This window comes from Denticeps clupeoides, chromosome 1 (assembly GCF_900700375.1).
Source record: "Denticeps clupeoides chromosome 1, fDenClu1.1, whole genome shotgun sequence".
NCBI classification, from domain to species: Eukaryota; Metazoa; Chordata; class Actinopteri; order Clupeiformes; family Denticipitidae; genus Denticeps; species Denticeps clupeoides.
The window spans coordinates 9,007,121-9,027,290 of record NC_041707.1 but is presented as its reverse complement, the minus strand read 5'-3'; the positions used below and the strand labels follow the sequence as shown (position 1 = coordinate 9,027,290).

General features: G+C 45.8%; 1 long non-coding RNA gene across 1 annotated transcript in view; it reads left to right on the top strand.

The window, feature by feature from the left end:
- The first annotated feature begins 618 nt into the window (after positions 1 to 618).
- Positions 619 to 20,170, top strand: part of LOC114797813 (uncharacterized) — a 41,474-nt gene continuing 21,922 nt past the window's right edge. Inside the window, exon 1 of the long non-coding RNA XR_003750986.1 lies at positions 619 to 772. This is a non-coding gene — a long non-coding RNA (uncharacterized LOC114797813). The remainder of the gene's footprint in view (positions 773 to 20,170) is intronic.

Below are 20,170 nucleotides of genomic sequence, written 5' to 3'. Positions count from 1 at the left end.
ATCACTCCATCGTGCTGGGTGCCCTTCCGTCTCGACTGACCGGCCGCATGGGAGTCTTTAGGACTGTGGCGTTCGTCTTAAAGTCAGCACATTCAATAATTAATGGGCCATATCAGATCGCAGCTCAGCGTTAGCCCAGTTCTGCGGCCTCCCTGTCAGAAACGTACCATCCCCTCGCTGCGGTCCACACTGGGTTTTTAATTCCTCATCATTAAGAGACATTCGGTCGCACTGAGACCTTTATTTGCTCACGATGACAAACCGTGGGGCTCCCTGGTTAACACTCTCTTTTCCACGCTCTCTGGATGATTCTAAATGCCCCATCCCTGGGGTGGCAGTGTGTTTTTTTTAATGACTGGGGCGAGAATATATAATTACCAGCAGTCCGGTCGAAAGATAATGAAAAAAGCCCTTAAGTGTTGAATATTAGGGCTCCTGCTGTGAGAGAATTGCAGAGACAAATGAGGGGCCTTTGTTCGCCACACTAACTCAACAAGATGAGGCTGCATAGAAAAATCCTCCATTTATACTGCACAGCAAATCGTTTGGTGGGGGAAAAGAGGAAGAAAGTGTTCCCATGGCCACTTCCTTGTTTGAGTCAGGAGACCGCAGCGCGAGGTGAATGTGACTGGTCAATGGGATAGGAAGTTGTGCAGCATTTGAACAGCTGTAGAAGGCGCTGTATTTACCCGGCCAGGGAACAATGACAGCAGTGGATGTGTGGGAAACAGGCCGGCCTGTCCCAACACAGATGGCACCAGGAAGGACAGAGGTGAGCTTCTCCTTTTTTTGATTAACAGAGCAGTGAGCGGAGATGCATGGCCATGCGGTCCACAGATACTGAACGGACACGGAAGGAATCCAGAGTGATTTTGTGCCTTATTTTTCATATACCGCAGCAAAGCCACAGTTTCCCAGCACAGATCCACCATTCTAGCATTATGTTGCCGGAGCAACCCATAAATATGTATTCCCATCCCAGCAGTGTATTATTACTGGTAATCTTCTACTGGTTTAGTGTCTGGAAAGCTCATAAATCTGTTACAGAGATATGAATGGATTAAGTTAAAGGGGCAACACATAAATTAAATCTTATCTTCACATAGCCATGTGATGCGCTGTGTTCTTCAGCATCTTATCAAGTACAACTTGATAAGCTTTCCGAAAGTGAACACGAAAAGAAAAAGTGACATATTTGTTCCAGACACAGACGTGGAATCACCACTAACTAATTTCTATTATAAGCAAGGAGCTTAAATCACAACCATGTGGTTGAAAGTAAACAGTCATATGACACGGGCATATAGACCAATGCATTGTGCTAACGGTTCACCACCGTTGGAATGTCCCAGGTCAGGTCAGACCATTAGTTCTGTCGCATCAGCTGCATTAGCTCATTGCATTATGGCATTAGTATTTTCCCTTACAACCACATTGGAGAAAATGGGAAATTTATGAGAAACTCACATGATGCAGAAATGTCGAATTTCCCCGTTTTTAGTTCGTATTGACACTTAGTTTGAATTGACAGCGTACATGTTTTCTGAACGGTCCCTAGACAGCATGAAATGTCACGGTGTCACAGTGCAAGGGGCGATATCAATCTCACGGTCCGACCTAAATCCGCTATATATGCACAAGCTATGCACTTGCTTATTTTAAGCACTATCCTATTAGCCATGCTGCTGCAGTTTAGTTCGGTTTACTAAAGACTCTGCTGGAGACCCCCTTGTTCTGCGTCAACCTCCTGTGGATGCCACCCCCACTCCCAGGTGGCAGCGAGGCCCCGAGCTGGCTGAAATGCGATAGGCTTAATCCCATTTAGCTTAATTGCATCTGCAGATGAGCGTTTCTCCGGGTTCGGTCACGTGCCTGGCCCTGCCTGAGCGCCTGCAGTGCGCCTCCTCGATCCCCCAACTCCGCGCCAACGCATTCTTTAAATGTGTGAAGGAACACCAGGACGCCGCTTGAGCCAGAGAGCGCGGGGACGTTCTGATCGGATGGGCTGTGGATCCCAGAGGGGAGCAGCCAGAAGCAGGAGAGCAATAATGAAAACCAGTCTTATTCCTGGACTCTTCTCACTTATTATCCTCACTATAAAGGCGAGGGGGCTGCATTAGACTGGCCGAGGGGCTGTACCGGTCAATCGCACACAACAGCCTGAACACAGAAATCCCTCATCACCCCCTCATCTGCAGGGAAGGAAAGTGTTGAAAGTGGCCGGGCCAATTAAAACTAGCTGCCGGCCAGGAAATCTGAGTCCCAGGGGACACAAAGAGTCGCTTTACCGGCTAATGCCAGTGCATCTTACAATGCAAATTTTATCTGTCATGTATTCCGTGAAATTGATAAATTCTTGAGGGCACCTCAACATGCATTAATTAAAGATAGCATTGGCAGAATTAAACGATTTTTTTTTTTATTTTTTACAAATTACTTTTCGGGCTGAAGATGGCGTACAATTGCGCTCTGCTGGGCAAATATGTGCAATATAATGTTCTTATATCTTATATCTACTACATTTCACTCTTAAAAGACTACATGCAAAATGACGGCAAAAATCAATGCACCAATCAGGTTTGCTCTTGCCATTGTTAACTAACTTGGTCAATGAAATTGAGTTTTTGGCTGTTAGCACAATAACACTATGAACTAAACGGAGCAACACATCTGAGGGAGAACGTGCCGAATTCCAAGTAGGAGGGGGGCGCTCCCCCGAAACAGTACAAAGTATTTTCTTTGTCGTGAAGGTAAAATTACACAATAAGGGTAGATGAAGGTGCGAGCCTACGCAATTATGAGTTTGATTTCTGCGAGGGTCTCTGCCTGCCCTGCGGACCCGGAGATGTGTGGGCTGATTTTCGTGCGATTGCTCCTCAAGTTAAAGCAATTTGCCTGCAAAATCGGATTTCTGCTCTGCGGTGCAGGTGAAGCTCCCTGTGGACGCTGCGCTTAAATCCTTCACCTTACAGTAGCGCCCACGAAATCCAATTAATATGCAAATTTAAATGACTTGATATGTTGCCTTAACAAATAACCCTGCAGCTGATAAGAATGATTTCGGTTGTTTTATTTAAGGCTGGCCTGTATGGTGGCAATGCCTGCAGATGCAGGAACTTGAAACACCCCATGCAGTTATCAATTCAAAAAGAAAAATAACGTACTTTAGGCCAAATTTTATGTGGGGAAGTTGTTTTGTTTCCTTTCGGCTCTGCCGTCCCCCGATATAAGTGGAAAAGAAGAAAGATGATGAGGTCTCCTACAGCCTAATAGCTCAAGCACCTCCGGGGAGTGGACCTCCTCCGAACGATCTGCACACCTCCGCCGGCTCCATTATCGCCCAGGTTCCAGGGTGAAATCCATCTCCCACAGACGTCACCTCAATATTCTGATTTCATCCCAAAAAGCATATGAGCTGAGACCCATTACCGCCTGCTCAGAACGGCCCAGCTCAGCGGTTTTTATCGTATTTGTGCTCAAACACTCAGGCCATCCTCGGCTTTGCTAGCCACTCAGGCATTTAAGGAGTGGATCTTAAACCGCTTGGATGTTTACAAGACGTGCGCAAACTCAGCAAGGGGGGCCGCGACTATGCGGGAAGAATGTTCCCGGGTAAATTGGTGTCAGGGCGATCGTAAAATGTTGCCCATTTCATTGCGTTGTAGTGAAATGAAAAAGAAACGCTCAACGCGCAGGCCGACGCTCGTGCATGAAAAAAGAATAAACTCCATTTCCAGAGAATAAATTACAACCAACTGCGGGAAACAACAAGAACTGGAGGGATTTGAGCACTGGTGTGGGACCAGACATCACACACACACACACACACACACACACAGACAAAAGTGGAATTATCAGGCCCAGCCCCAGTCGTGATTAAAGTGTCCTGCGCTCACCTGCCCAGGTCCAATCAGGGCCGGCGCTGATTGCGGCCGGCTCCCGTAAAAGCGACGCCGCGTCTGGCGCGGGCAGCTGCGCCCGGCGAGGATCCCCTGCTGCCAGTCAGGGGTGAATCAATCATGTCCAGAGATGTCAGCATCTGCCCGGGCAATTTTATATTGGAATAAATGGCAGATGGGGATGTTGTTCTCTGTCTAATCAGTTCCGCCAAATGTGGTTTTATCCCTTATAAAATGAAACCATCTGTACCACGTAGGTGGAAGGTGCCGGCGTGGGGAGAGCGGAGAGAACCAGAAAAAGCGAGAAAAGCAGAGAGATGCAAAGGCAGAGGGCATGGCCGTGTGAGCAGAGGGAGAGGAGAGAGAGGAGGGGGAAATGTATGCATTAATAAGGCAGGAAATTTCGCACATATTCCCTCTCCCACAGGAATATTACCCAGAGGGCACCAGCCATTATATGGAGACCCATTTATTTTCTGCACCTCGAGCCATGCACTCTGGGTGTAATTTGGTCTCCCAGAATCCAACAGTGGCAACGCAGCAGACAGGCCTGATGAATCCCCTCTGTTTTAAGTGGATATGATGGCTCCCTTTGTGCCGGCGTTGCGTTTAAAGGAGCAGTTTAGGGATGCGGTCCGGGGCGGAGAAAGACAGAGAAAGATGGACACAGGTAGCTAGAGAGGGACGTCCCCAGACATTTCCTTTCCTGCACATCGGCTGGATATTATTAATATATAGCTGTCGTGTTCAACCACTGGAGACCAGAGCATGGAGTCTCCATGTAGCTTCAGCGCCAGACAAGACTTTACACCAACTCACACTAGAACAGGTCACCTGCTTAATCTATAAGAAGTGCGACTAAAATATCCGCAATATTTAAACAAGCACAGAAAAACATTCTGACACATTCTGAGTGAAACATATTGGATGTGCTCACGAGGCTAATGGCCGCGTTGAAGGTAGATGAAGGAGACAGACACGATATCAGCAGCGCTTTAGACTAATCAAAATTGATTATGCTCGTGTTGTTGGATGGAGATGAATTTCGGATTTAATCGCCGGGCTCCACAGAGCTACCAGCAGTACAAACAAAAGATTTACTCATTACAAGGGCGGTGGAATTACTTCTCACAGCTCAACGCTGCAACGGGCAACCTCGCCACACCAAAACATGAGTTTATTTATATTGCATGGGTGTATTACTATATGTATGCACTGGTTTTCTTTGTTGCTTGCCTGCTTCCACTATTTCTAACTCTCTTTGAAACATTTTTTCCTTCGAAACGCCCCCTTTTAGACAAGCACATGATCCTATAAATCTTTTTTTAATAATAAATGTATGTACTGTTTTAAAGGTATACATAATACTACATAGTCTGGACACACATGGCCTTCACTGTTGACTTAAATAGCATTTGGATTTTCAATTCCTGTTTCAAACATAACAGGACAATAACTGGCACGAGAGGCAAATTGAAGTGGAAAGGCGTACATTTTCTCAGGTGGTTTATATCCAAATTTTTTTTTTCTTGTTTGGTTCTTGACCTTATCTTTGAAATCCCTTTTTCAAATTCGAGCACAACTCTGAATATATCAACAGCACTCCACACAGCCTTCACTCAAGATATGAAAATGGGGAATTTCAAAAGTGAGATTTAAAAAGCCAAATTGATTTTCATCAAGCCACTTTGTCTCAAAAGACTTTCCACGTAATTAATTTCTCCGGCTGAAGCATCCTCATTGATTCTTTTCTTTTCTCTTCAAAGTCTCTCCAGCTCCCGATGTGAGTTCAAAGAGAAATACATTTTATATTGATAACTATAAATAATAATATTATTGCTTGTCAGAAATGAAAAGGAACAGATTTGATTTGTCTGCATATTGATGTTGGTTCATAGAAAAAGAATTAAAACCAATAAACAGTCATAAAACGGTTTATTTGCTTTTCCACTGTGATATAATACAGCAGAAAGGTAGAACACGTTCAGGGAATCTGTTCTCTGCTACTGGAACAATGCATTTCCAATTGCAGAGCAGGAAGAAGGGCTCTCATGTTAAATGAAAGGGTACATCCCCCCCAAAACATGGGCTATAATTAAATTTTATGCTTGGTTTCAAGATGAGCGCTGCTGACCTGACTCCAGCCGACTTACTCCTCCTTCCAGAGTGGCCTGGCTTCATTATGTGCCCTAATGTGACTGATGTATTGTGACACGAGTTGGACACGTAATTTGTTCCAGAAAATGACTGAGCGTCATGCGCCGCGCTAAATTGAAACAATGAGGCCGCGAAACGACGGGAGGCTCCTATCTCGTATCGGCAGGGCTCGCTCCCGTCCCTTCGTTATCTCTTCGCGCATGAATCTTCCTTTTTTTTTTATAACGGTTGCTGTAAATAAGTGCTCCCGGTGAAAGATTCCCTGCTGGCAAAGCGCATGAGTCAAGCGACGCAGCAAATGAAAAGGCCTCGATCGTTTCCACTCGGGGGCAGACTTCGAACCAGAAAATGCATCACGGGAGAGCGGCGGCTCCAGCTGAGTGGCCAAAAAAAACAGGGGTTGCCTTCCACAAATTAGCGCTGAAAGCTCGGGGTCCAGACCTCCCGGTAGAGCCGCCGCAGACCCACTCATGACACCCTGACAACGGCAGCGCCGTTTTTTTTGCACGGGAGGTTAATAGTACTCATAACCATTTTTGGAGATTATTTCTTAATTGCATTGTCTAGACACCATTCAGCGTGGTAATATAGGCAGCAATTAGCATCCGCCGAGCGTGAGTTTGCATGATCATTACAATGCTGCGAGAGGTGCTCCCCGCGCCTCGAATTCATTCATCTCCATGCAGTACCTGAGCGACAGACAGCTGCCAGGCACTGCGGAGGATAAAACATACAGTGGCCCATCACGTGCCATGTTTCTTTCAAGCTGTTTGACAGGAGGCTGTGACAGCAGCTGAGCTGGAGACAGAAGACAGCCACTGAAGCAGCTGGTAGGGGAAGACAATAGCTTACAACACGGTCGCTTTTGCAGATGTATAACAAATGTAACGAAATGAATGTAATTGAATACTAATGCCAGCTACACTGTCTCGGGTTATATCTTTTTCTCTTATTATTATTATTATTATTCCTTCCTGTCTTGTTGGGGGGGGTGGTTGAAAGGCCAAATTCCACCCAGGCGGGAGCAATGACCATACATATGGATCAGGCTGGCAGGCAATGCATTAATGGCGTCCCGGGGGAATTTAAAACACAGTTTCAGGGCAGGGTTGAGACCCACTGGGAAATCAAAATATCAGCAGCAATTCCGGACGTATACGTAGTTACAGCTCCATTTGCGCTGCAGACGCACTGCTGCTTACAATGCGTTTACCCTGCAAGATACATACATACAAGGTGATGATGAACTCCTTGTGAATGTGGGTGGAATTTTTCCTATAAAATTTGTTCAAAATCTCCACATATCACAGTGATCAGTAATCTGATAGTTTGTAGATTTACCTACTTGTCAATGTCAATCATGTTGCAAGAGAACGGTGTACCCTAAATAGCTGTAAGTAGGCGTGTAACATGCAAGGAGGAAATGTGAATACATTTTTTAAATCCTGTAAGACGGGAAGACCAGCCTACGAATCTGAGTGAAAGAGACAATTTGATTGTCATGAATGTGAAAACTTTTCTCTATCCTGTACAAAAGTCCATTTATGTTGCAATTACCTGTACTGCATCAGCATCCGTGGCTGTTCTATCACTATGATGGTCTTCTGTTGTGGGCAGTAGTGGGTGCTGGATTTCAGATGGGGGCTGGGCATGTGCAGAATTGAATTCAGCAGCATATACAGTGCACTGTACAAATTCATTTACAATAAATATACACTATTTCACTAAGTAGTCACAAGGCATTAGAATTACACTGTTTAAAAAAAGCATAAATAGTAAAAAGCATAAATGTGTTTTTTTTTTTTTGTTTTTTTTTTATTATTTTCTCCATTCCTGTATGAATACAGAACATGGGCGAAAAAAATATAAACATGCCAAAAAATTCAATTGTCATGCACATTATCATATCAAACCCACATAGTTTTATCTGAATACCAATCATTTTGCTGCCTCAACAAAAACAGATGTTAATACAAATAATGTCTCATAATGAGAACGTAACCCATTTATCCAGGGCAATGTGGAACAAAGTATTCCACCACGTTCCTCATCCCAGGAGTTCTCTCACTGCAGGCCAGGCTGCCTTCATCCCTCCCAGCTACACACGTCCAGGTCATGTGGGTGCATGACCCGGCGTGCAGGGCTACCTCGAGAAGCTCTTGAAAGGCACGCCTCATCTGGAGGAGGCGCAGGGTGATGTGATTAGGCCATCAGAGACAGCGGACTCATTAGGCCAGGCGTGGGAGAGGGAGGAGACATCACTGGCTTATCCAGAGCCGTGTACTCTCCCTGCACACACACAAATTCAAACATACGGGACACGTTTATATACTGCTATCGCTAAATAAAGAAAAATTTCTCATGTAAATCACTGTGAGAAATAAATTGTAAGATTGCTTAATCACTCACCAGAGCAACCACCGTTTACAGGCTATTACTAATGACTTGTCACCAATCTGAGTCAAAGAGAACATTATTAAAAATATATTCTATTTTGTTCACAATGAGATTTAAAAAATATAAACAAATTATTAAACATCAGATACAAAATTCAAAAAGGCTGATAACCGATCAATGGCTAACACTCACACACACAACCATACACTATCAGTGTCTTTCCCTAGGCCATGGTATGTCAGTTCAGGGTGTGGAATCTGTGTGCTAAAATACCATAACACATAATGCCCACAAACTAATGTGACTTCCCGAGTGTGATTGTGGTTGCAACCTCGGAGTGTGACAATTTTTTGAAGCCAAATCTTATGATCTGATGTAAACAGACATTCATGTAGCTGTGTGAGAGAAATTGCAATATCTGTCCCCCAAATCAATGAATAAATCAATCTTACATTTTCAAAACATTTATAAATGTTCTTGCACCTTAGTGTAAAACCTGTGCTGTAATTTATCTGGTCTTTCTGCAGATTCATTTCATAACCCCCTTGTCATGAGCCGGTCTGGCAGAGGTTACTCCAGGTCCGGAGTTCGGACAGGAGTTTAATGTTGGTCCTGTGTTATGTTTCCTGATCGTGTTCACCTGTGTATAATTGTATAAAGCTGCCCTATTTGTGTCTGTTTGCCGTCGGGTCATTGTTTGGTGATGTTTCCCTTGTCTTGTCTGCCATGTATTACACCCCTGTCTCGTGACGTTGTGCGTATGCGTCCTTCTTCCTCGCCATGTTCAGCCATCCTAAGACCCCTGCATAATATTGTGTAGGTCCCACTTTCACAGTCAAAACAGCTCTAACTTATGGAGTCAAGGACTCCACAAGAACTCACCATGGCACATGAAAGAAACCACTACATCAGGCAATTCAACAGGCACAACTCGATAGCATCAAAAACAAAATGTGCTTCATCACACCAGGACACCTTGTTCTACTGCCCCATGATCCAGTTACGACTCTCGCGTGCTTTTTAAGTCATTTCATCTGCTAGAGCAGATCTTCTGTGGAATCAGACCTGGAAGTCTAGTCCTCAACGATGAGCACCCTGAAAATGCTTCAATGGTTGTTTGTCGTCTAGCATCAAAATGTGGTCCTTGGCAAAGTCCCTCAGATCCTTTACTGTCACGTTGGCTGGACACGGCAAGGAAGAACGACGTCACACATCGTCACGAGACAGGGGTTTAATACATCACCAGACAATGACCCGATGGCGAACAGACACGAACAGGATAGATTTATACACTCATACACAGGTGAACACGATTGGGAAACATTGCACATGACGAACATGAAACTCCGGTCCGAACTCCGGACCCGGAGTAACCCCTGCCGGACTGGATCATGACATTTACAGTTGCATGGTGTCCAATCCAAAAATAAATCAACTTAGTGGTTTTAATGTTGTGGCTGATTTTTTACATTAATTGGTCAATATATCACATACCTAATACCTTTTCTCAATGGCCATCCAATATTACAAAAATTGCAGTCAATTCTAGCACTTTGTTCAGCTGTTTAATGACATGCAGCCCGGCTGCACAAGAGCAACCTTAATGGCACAGTGATTAGGTTGAGCTCAGCAAAACCGAGCTCTATGTCCTATTGATGTGAACAAAGGGCCGAGTGTGTCCCTCACGCGCTGACAGTTTTCACCCCGAAGGACCCCTCACACCCCAGCAATGAAGGCCATGAAAGGACACCCATACCCAGCCAACCACAACGGCCCGCGCCGCTCTGACACAATACAAACCAGCAGCCGGAGAATGCCTGCAATGTCCATCATGCGCGTTACAAGAAGCGGGGTGACCCGGCGGTGACGCGGGCACTCCTACACACGGGCCTCCTCGACACAAGTGGCGTCTTCATGCGGCTCGGTCCTTGAAGCGCCGCGGAATGAAGTCCTGATTGGCACAAGACGGAGGAGAAGAATCCCGGGTTGCACAAGGAGGCCTTGATAGAGGGGGCGCTCATAATGACACCTAAAATGAGTCGGTGGTTCCTTAATCAACGCTTCGCGCCACGCGGAGGAGTCGTGTCAACCTCGAGTGCTCCAGCGCCACTCAGCTGCAAAATTAGGCCCTTTTCATTCCCGCTGCATCCGTCTGAGACAGAAATCGCATACGATCTTCTGCATCATTTTTCCATATGGCTTCTCGAGCGGAAGATCAATCTCAATTTCGGCTGCAGGAAGACGAGGAAAGAGACAAATGAACGCTGCGCACATGGCGGGGTGACCCGGGGCCCTTCGTCTCGCTGCGAGTTTGTCTTGGACGGCTGAGAGCCGCAGAGTGCCGGGGCAGACCGGCAGGCCTCATCTGGAGAAGCTCTCTCCGTCTCTCCCCGTCAGCGCCCCCCGCCACCCGCCCAAGGAGGTGCGGCCGCGCTGCCGCACTCCGTCTTTCTTCTAACGCGCTGTGAGGGAATGGGGGGGAAAGGCGCTCTGACGCGGCAGCCGCTGGAAACAAAGGCGTGTGATTTATAACCCCGCAACCGCTCATAAATCACACCTGCGGCGCCGCGCCTTTAAACGCCCCGCATCCTGACAGCATTTACCTTTTATAAATGATTGGGCTTTACCTCCCATTGAGATCCAGACCCAGCAGTTTTCTCTCTCTCTCTCTCTCTCTCTCCCCTCCACACTGCTTTTTACTCCACCTTCGCCTGGTTACTGGCTACCTCACACTCTCCAGGTCCCATGTGCCTTCAGGCCCCCACCCTCCCTCCCCCCGGCATCAGCACCAAAGCGGCACGACTCTCCCACCGCAAGGTCTGCAAACATTCGGGGGAATGAATGTGTCAGTCTGCAGCCTATCTGCCTGCAGTGTGTTCCACACACACACACACACACACACACGCACACGCGCGGGCTGCGGAATACAAAAGGGAAGGGTGCACACCTGTACATCAGAGAGAGCCAGAGAGGGACAGGAGCGCGGAACACACAGCTGCACGGGTGCTGCTGCCAGATAAAGGACGTTCTCGAGCGCAGCGGCAGCAGCAGACATTATGCCTGCTGACTCCTTATAACAGTGCTGAATGGGAGACCTTCCGGAATAAATCATTACACACACACACACACATGCGCACGCTCCCACTCTGCATCCCCCAGCCCAAAAAAAAAAAAAAAAAAAAAAAAAACACGCTCCGTCCTGTTACAGTAGCCTACAGCACGGTGTGCCGAAAGCAGGAGGAAGGCAGGGAGGTTAGACGTGCGGCCATTTTTCACCGTCGTTTACGGGCCGGCCTCTGACAGCCACGCCGGATAAAATGAAACGCTGACATAATTCATGTCGGACCTCGAAGCGCCTGCAACGCAAGTCGCACGTATCCAGTACCTGTGTGCAGAGAATATAATACTGCTGCGTAACATCATCTAAGACGCTTAAACTTGCGACTAGTCGCGCGGGGGATTTACACACGCTGGTGTCAATCACGACCGTCGGTGCACCCAAGGAACAACAATAGAAATGTGAAAAAAAATTAAACATTTATTCAGTATTCCTTGTGGCACTTTTTTTGCTGCTGATGCCCTACAGCGCAAAAAAAAAAAAAATCATCAAATTGATTTTGGTAAATAATGCTGGAGAACATGTATCTCATTTTGAAAAATCTATTTCAGTAAATGGTGGTAAAGTATTAATAATATCCGTGCATTGGCTGCTCATTTCTTCCATCTGTTAAATTGTTGCACACTTGATCTTTTCACTAAAGCTCGGTTTCTTATTCACTTCCAACTTTTTGTGGCAAGATATAAAAGGAAGGCAGGGCAGACGAGATGAATCAAAAAGTCCTCCAGTATTTTTTATTTTTTCCTCCCTCCCGCTCCCTACATTTTAACATGACAGTTGTCCTTTGTGTTTGTGTTGGATCGACAACAGTGGAAACGAGAAATGCGATGGAAATGCAACGAGAAAAAAAAAAAAAAAAAAAACGACTTCACAGCCAGGCTGTCGCGCGCTGAGAATACGAGTTTTTTCGGGAGGAAACGTCGGGGCTATTGGAATGACCACGGACGAGAGATTCACCAGGGAGCCCAAGGAAAAATAATATTTACAGGCCGCTTCCCACATGTCAAATTAACGTCCCTTGCCCAAAAGATCCGCAAACGTGCGGGATTCAGAATGAAGCCGTTCGAGCCAAAGCGGCTGAAATGAATGCATTTTCAGGAAATAGCGAGTTTTTAGCGTGATGTTAGCGTGTTCCCGAGGAAACATGATCTGCATAATTGTTACTATTACATTTACGTCCGTTTATCAGACGCCCTTATCCAGAGCGACTTACAATCAGAAGTTACAGGGACAGTCCCCCCCTGGAGACACTCAGGGTTAAGTGTCTTGCTCGGGGACACAATGGTAGTAAGTGGGATTTGAACCTGGGTCTTCTGGTTCACCGGCGAGTGTGTTACCCACTAGGCTACTACCACCCTACTACTATTACAGCAGGAGTTATAAGCTCCTGCGGGTGTGTAGGCCACGGTCAGCCCTGACCTACTGGCTAAAGGCTAACAGGCTAATCCAGGGTTAGCGTTAGCAGACGCCCTGCCACACTAACCGGCGGGAGGGGCAGGGCTTGTTAGCCAAGCGGCTGACCTTGATGTTGAGAATACGGCACCCTGACCCCGTTTCTCGCACCAAAGTAATAGCTCCGTCCGCGCCGAGAGGCCGGCCGCGCAGCCTCGCAGTTTATCACCGCAGCTTCGTTCATTATGCTGTGGCCGAGGGCAATGTCAGTCAGTTTTTCACGGCACCCCCCCGCCGCTCGGCCCACACGGCGTTCGGATGTTATTAATTACCTATTAAATGGGAGTGCAGGGCATTGGGTCAGCGTACACCGCACGAAAAACCGGCCTTGGGGTAAAAATATCATTTTGTAATCGGCGTAGGCTGTACGTCATCGCAGAAGAATTCTGGGACGAAACTGTCTGTAACTGAGCTGCAGCTGGCCGCGCCGATCCCCACGCACAGGAGCGTTGTTGACCAATAAAATTAAAAAAAATGCATAAAAATGTAAAGCGAAAAGGAATTTGATTGCCATTGAGAATGCTTTCTTTTAAGAGGCATTTAGAGCCAATGAGCAATGAGCCAACTTGGGCAGGGCCTGGTTAATGAGCTGGATCACCTTGAGATCACAGCGCAGAGCAACGTGGCAACACACTCAGCAGAGCCGACATTTCTGTGGTGATTAGGAAGGAACATCCCAGTTTTTCCATGCCCCGCTCTGGCCTGTCGCTCTTTTTTCAAACTTTTATATTTATTAGCAGCAATCTGCCAAGTTGGGTCGGACTAACCTGGGCCAGCAGTCCCTCCAGCTTGGGTAATCACCAAAATCTGACACAAGGGAGAAAGTATGTACAGTAATCATTCAATTTTTTTTTTTTTTTTTTTTTTATCAGTACACCTGTGGTAATTTTACAAAAAAAATTTGAAAATGTGTGTGGCGTGAAAATAAATAAATAAAAGTAAACAGCAGCTTTCAGACGCCCCCCCCCCCTCCCAACATGGAGGAGTAACGAGGGGCTACCTGTAATTACATCCAGCTGCCGTCTTCCCCGACAAAACGCTAATTGCCAATAATGATTTTGGAGTGCGGTAAAATTCACGGGCCGACGCTGCTCTCGGCGGAGGGGGGTCTCTCGCCGCGCGGCCTCCGGCAGGGATCGCGTTGGTCTTGGCTGCTGACTTATCGGAAGTGGCAGTCACCTGTTTGCCATCACTTTCATGAGCTGATAACAGGTTTATTAGAGTCGTAATGTGCAGGTGGGGGTTTAAAGGTCTCTCCAGAGCACGGGGGCCCTTATGAAAGCTTTTGCGTGGGAAAAAAAAAAAAAAAAAAAAAGCGGGGGCAGAGGCGCTTATGTGATGGGTGAGGAGACTAATGAGATACGTGAGTAATTAAAAGACAACTCAACTGCCAATTAATAAATTGTTGTGTTTCGATGGGTGCTGTAATAAAGAAATTGCTGTGAGCCAGTCAGGGTGAAATTAAATTACACAGAACAGAGCACGAAACACCAGGTTCAACCGCAGCACAGTCGACAGCACACAGCATCCACACAACGCGGGATGGGGCCGCAGAGTGCATTCTGCTCCAGCCAATTTATTCCCATCATCACCGGCATTAAAGCACAGCGGCAGGAGAATTAATAACGCCTGCCTAAAGAGGGATGTCTTTAGATTATATTACCTGATTAACTTTCACTCGGCGTGCTTTTAATGAGCAGATTATGTGTCAGCCCAGCAGCGGTTATGGGCGAAACAGACATACAGACACAGTTAAATTACATTTCAGACGGGGCTCCTATTATCATTCCAAGCATTTTCTGTCTATTGGCTGTTCCGCGTAAGACACCCAGCGAGCGAAAATAGTTTCCTGCGTTCCCTTCATCTTTATCTGTGGCAGTTACCCTCGTATGTGCCTGCACTCAGCAGCCTGATAACTCCGCAGCCAAAGAGAACGCAAACACAGAGATATGCAAGGCGGCGTATGAAAGTCCTCGCTGTGCATTTTACAGCACACTCTGAACCGTTATCTACTGGTTACAGCAAAAATCACACCACCATTATGGAGCTGAATGATGGCACCTCTAGCCAAAGGGTTGAGACATGGACCCTCTCACGTTAACCTACTAAGACAAGGATTTGGGCAATTTTATTGATATTCACTATAGCAAATTCAACATATAGAACATTATCAAGGCTATGACAGACAATGTTCTATTTAATGAAAATTGTGCAGGTCAGAGTACAGTTCCATGTGGATCAATGAGTTTGTTTGTTTTTTTAAGTCATCAGCAGACAAGGACACTAGTCCACATTCAGTCCACTTTTGCCTTATTCCATTACTACTGATTCACCATACATGTTTTTATGAACCCATGTGATTGGGTTCATGAAGACCTCTGATCTTGTGAGAACCTTCACAAATCCCATTCCATAAAAGCTGCTATCTTATCTTTGCTTCTGTGTTCTGCAAAGATGTGCATGTTTATTGTTGTGTGTGCAAAGGGCAATAAAATCTGTGTGGGTTGTGTGTTTGTGCAGGGTGGAATATGGACATAACGCCTGCAGGCATTTTTCTCTCTTCGGTTCAGGGTGTACCAGTTCAAATCCGAGGTGAATATTGTGCTAAATTGTGCCATGCTTCATTTTTTAATTAGATGACTTCCACAGAACCAGATTCATTATAAAATGTCTCTGTTGTCTTCATATTCATATTCATTCTCCATTCACATCCCTAATCCAAATGTTAAAGTGTAACGGTGATTATTACACACTTACTAGGCACATATATATACTTCAGTTCTGTGCATGAAATATGACTGTTTTACTGACTGTTATGGGATTCCTCCATATAACAAGTATGACTATGTGAGTAAAACATGGATATGCAGCACTTGTCAGCCTAAGAGGAAAGTACATTTTAGTACATTTTATATTATATTAGTAAATGCATGCAAAAAGAGAAAAAAAACACAAACTGTAGTAATTAAATTGGAAAGCAGTGGGTGAGGGCAGAAATTGAGTCACTCCTGTCATAAACCAGGCACAGGAAACTAGGAAGATTTGCATCTGAAAAGCCCTTATGGTTTTCTGTACAATCAGACCAAAGACTGGCTTACTTTACTATAATCTGGCAATTTGGTAGCATAGTATCTCAGTTCTCAACACACTGCTTCCTAAACCCTTCAGCCACAGCATCATTGGTAATAATAATAATAATAATCCGGGTTTGGTAGCATTACAATCAAATGTCATAGCATGTAAATATACATTCTCAAGTCAAATGTCAAATAAAAAATCATTAAGAAAAATAAATACTACGTTTAAAATCTACAATTGGTTACAACAGAGCATTAACGATGAACATGGCATAAAGCCTTTTCATTTTACAAAAATGTTAAGTTTGACTACCTGAAAAAAAAGTCTCATACACAGCTCCTTTCCAAGGCCTAACATTTGCAATGTACATAAATATATGTGCTTCCGACACTACTAAATGCCACTTTTACTGTAGCGAGCCCATGAAATATATGTTTGGTGAAATGTTGGTCTAATGTTAATTAAACGTGCATACAAACAGTAATTTGAAGGCAGAGAAGAATCACGTAAATGAAGCGGTAATCATCAGCTGAATACGACCGCGTGGCTACGCTGACATCATCACACCTGTTCGTTGCTCGCGACGTGAACTCGTCATTCATACGTGTAGCTACTGCCAACTGAGGTGACGACATGACTTCAGAAGAAAAATCAGGCATGACTGAAATCGGGTTTCTAATAATAATTTAACATTTGTGTAATAATTTGCATTTAACTCATCATAAAACCCATGTGCATGTTTCTGCTTCTGCGTGGTGAAATTGTCCATGATGAATAACACACCAACATTACTATTTATGACTGAGCACATGCAACTTCACCACCCAGAAGTAAAGGAAAAAGAATGCAAAAGAACAAAGACTGACACAGCACAGTTGTTTTAATGACACATTTTAAATGTATATATAATTATAATTATTGGGAATATTTTGATTTTATGTATATTTCATGAATATTTATGGAAGTGTAGTAATTTTTTATGGGAAATGTGGAATTGATATATTCCTTGTGACTGCTTTTTTTATGTTGGACTTTCTAAGACAGGTTGCTTACATGGGATTGATCAAATTTGATGTACAGATAAAAGTATTACATTCCAGTTTAGATGATGAAATAAGCGATTTAAGATTCTTTGATCACATTTGTCTGCACATCAGTCGTACGGAAGACATGCTTCACACCTATTTTCAAGGACACTGCCTGGCGTGCCACAATGAGATTAATTCTTGTCTTGTCTCTTTCTGAAGACTGCTTAAAATGGGGCCAAGTCTAAGAAAAAATACGACTCACTAGGGGAGGACTGTACACTTTTTAGAGACAATTCACCAATTCTTTTTTTTTTTTCTCCAAAAAAAGTTGGCCATGCCTCTCAGCAGCGATAGCATCGCAGTCGGCGTGGCCTGAATCAGATGGTAGATTACATTCCCCCGAAAATGACAGTCCCAAAGGCTTGTGTCGTGTGTGTGTATGTGTTTGTGTGTGTGTGTGTGTGTGTGTGTGAGAGAGAGAGAGAGAGAGAGAGAGAGAGAGAGAGAAAGGAGCGGGAGGGACGGAGGGAAACCAGAAAAAAAGAAAAAAGGACTGAAAATGACGGTGGCTCGGCAGGGGGGTCCATGCTAATGAACAGGTGCTGGGGAAAGGGAAGGTTAAGCCCGCTTCTGTGGGTGTCTCTGGAACCCCGTGCTGTGTGGACAGATGTGGACTGGTGCTCGTCTCCCCCGCCTGCGCTGCCAAGCCAGTAGCCTGTGTTCAAAACGCACTCATTTATCCCTCTTTGTTCTTTGTTATTTTTGGACTCGGCCACAACGGTTTTAAAAAAGTCTCCCTCCCTCCCTCCCTCCGAGGAAAATCACGTCTCGGGCACACGTCTCATTTGTTGCTTTCCATGTATATTAGCGAACAATATCCAGAACCTGTCCAGCACTTGGCTTCGTGTACCAACGGTGTAGAACTCCGGATCTTTTTTTTTTTTTTATGCCAAGGAGGAGCTTGAAAACGGGACCTTTGACATGGCTGAGAGGAAAAATGGGCGAGGACGGCCGCTCATCAGCGAAAACCTGGCAGGTGCCCGTCTATAATCACACATTTTCACACATTTCTCAATCGAGGCTCGGCGAATGCTACAGACGAGACGGGGGGATGGTTGGACGAACCAAAAGAAAATCATCCGAGAAAAAAAACAAAAAAAAGAACAAGATATAGCGAGAGAAGCGCACGTATGTTCCATGGAATGGAAATCGCCTGTCCCGCTGTGTGTGTTTTATTTTACATTTTTCCGTTTCTATTCATTCCGTAACTCTATGGCAGAGCTACGCCTGATGACAATCGTTCGTCAGACCCCCCCCACCCCACCCCACCCCCTCGCTTCTCTTTTACCCATTAGCACCTGATCAAGGCCGCCGGGTTTGGCCCTGCGATTTTTAACTTCGGGTACACGCCCTGTTAGCCGGGAAAAAGCACCTTCCTCTCTCGGTGCGAGTGAAAGCGAAAGCTCAGACCCGGAGCCGTTTTCACTTCATCTCATTTCTCTCCTTTTTTTTTTTTTGGTCGGTAAGCACAGCCAAGGCTGGAGGTCAGTGGGGATTTGTTTTTTCGCCCGACGCCCACACTCCCTGCCCATTCTCCGAGCGAAGCGGCTCTGCCACCTGCTTTCATTGTGGACGGCAGCTTTGGTGCGCAGCAGGGGGGCCGCGGGGACGGCCGATCAGGCAGCATGTTTCAGCAAGTTTGTTTGGAAACCCGCACCAGGCCGGAGCGCCGTTCAGGGGAGGAAGGAGCCAAGCTCAGCGGAGAGGCCGACGCCCACTCGCCCGCCTCTCTCTCGAGCTCGCTCTCTTTCCCCTCGGCTCCTCGGGGACTGGCGCTGGCCGCTTTCTGGGGCCTGACCGTCACGGTTCGCTCCTCTATCCCGGAGGCCTGACACCAGCGCCGCCATGAGCGGCAGGTGAATGTTTATGGCGTCATTATCCCTCTTGTTCATCGGCCGGTGACGGTCCTCCAGTGACTCGTTAAACGTGGTCGGGACACCAACGCCCCGGCCTCGCTCGATGGCCCCTGCCTGACGGTCCGACCTGCATACCGCAGCCTCACGCTATGTATGTGTAATTAAAAGCAAGTTAATGAAAGTTAATGTGAAATCATGTTAAAATAACAAAATAAGCAAAAAGTTAAAGCATCTAAAAAAAAAAAAAAACTCCCAGACCCAAAAACTATTAAAATACAAAAGTCATTAGAGCACAGGCACAGCTTTGATGCAGGGCAAAAAAAAAAATGTCGACGTGACGTTCATGCTTCTCTGTCAACTGCAACTTTCCATGCAGCATTACTCAACACAAGGAAATGAGATGATAGTCAAGGAAACGTTTGAAGAAATATGGCGGTTTGTTAAGTAATAACCTGCAGTATATTTGAGAGCGATATATATATATATAAAACACCTGCGTGGTTAGAACACAGAAGAAGGAACTTGACGACTTGTTCCGCGTCAGCATCTCGCCGCCTGACGGCCTGCCACCAGACCCCGCCGCGGCAGGTGACGTCTGGTGCGCACGTGTTCCGCCTGCACGTTCTCACCATTGACTGCTTCCGGTGCCGAAGTACCAGCGATGGTGGGAGCGAGTGACACACAGAAACAGAAAGAACTGAGTCGGCTGTGGGAGGCCGGAGGGGAAAACACCTGGGGAAGGGAGGCAGGGGCCAGAGGAGATGAAAGACATTCAGAGCGGTTTATTGATACCCCTCTTCAAAGCCTTCAATGAGGCAAAAGTGTCCCGGAAGACCGAGCTCACCTGCTATATCTGGCACAGCACGCTTCCGGAGTATCTCACAAGGTGCTTTTCTCTTCTTCTGCCGCTCTTCTTGCTCATGTTCACTGACGTCTTCCATGATTTACAATAGGCCATGTTAGGTCTGGTAATTAACGCGATGCTGCGTATGAAATAGAACTTTATTAAAGGAGAATTGAAAAGTTGCAATTCTAAGATACTAGAAACTCTAAAACTTTAAACAGTGGTGTGGTGGAGTGGTGCTTAACCTCCCAGGGTGCAGCAGAGGCAGCAGCAACCACACA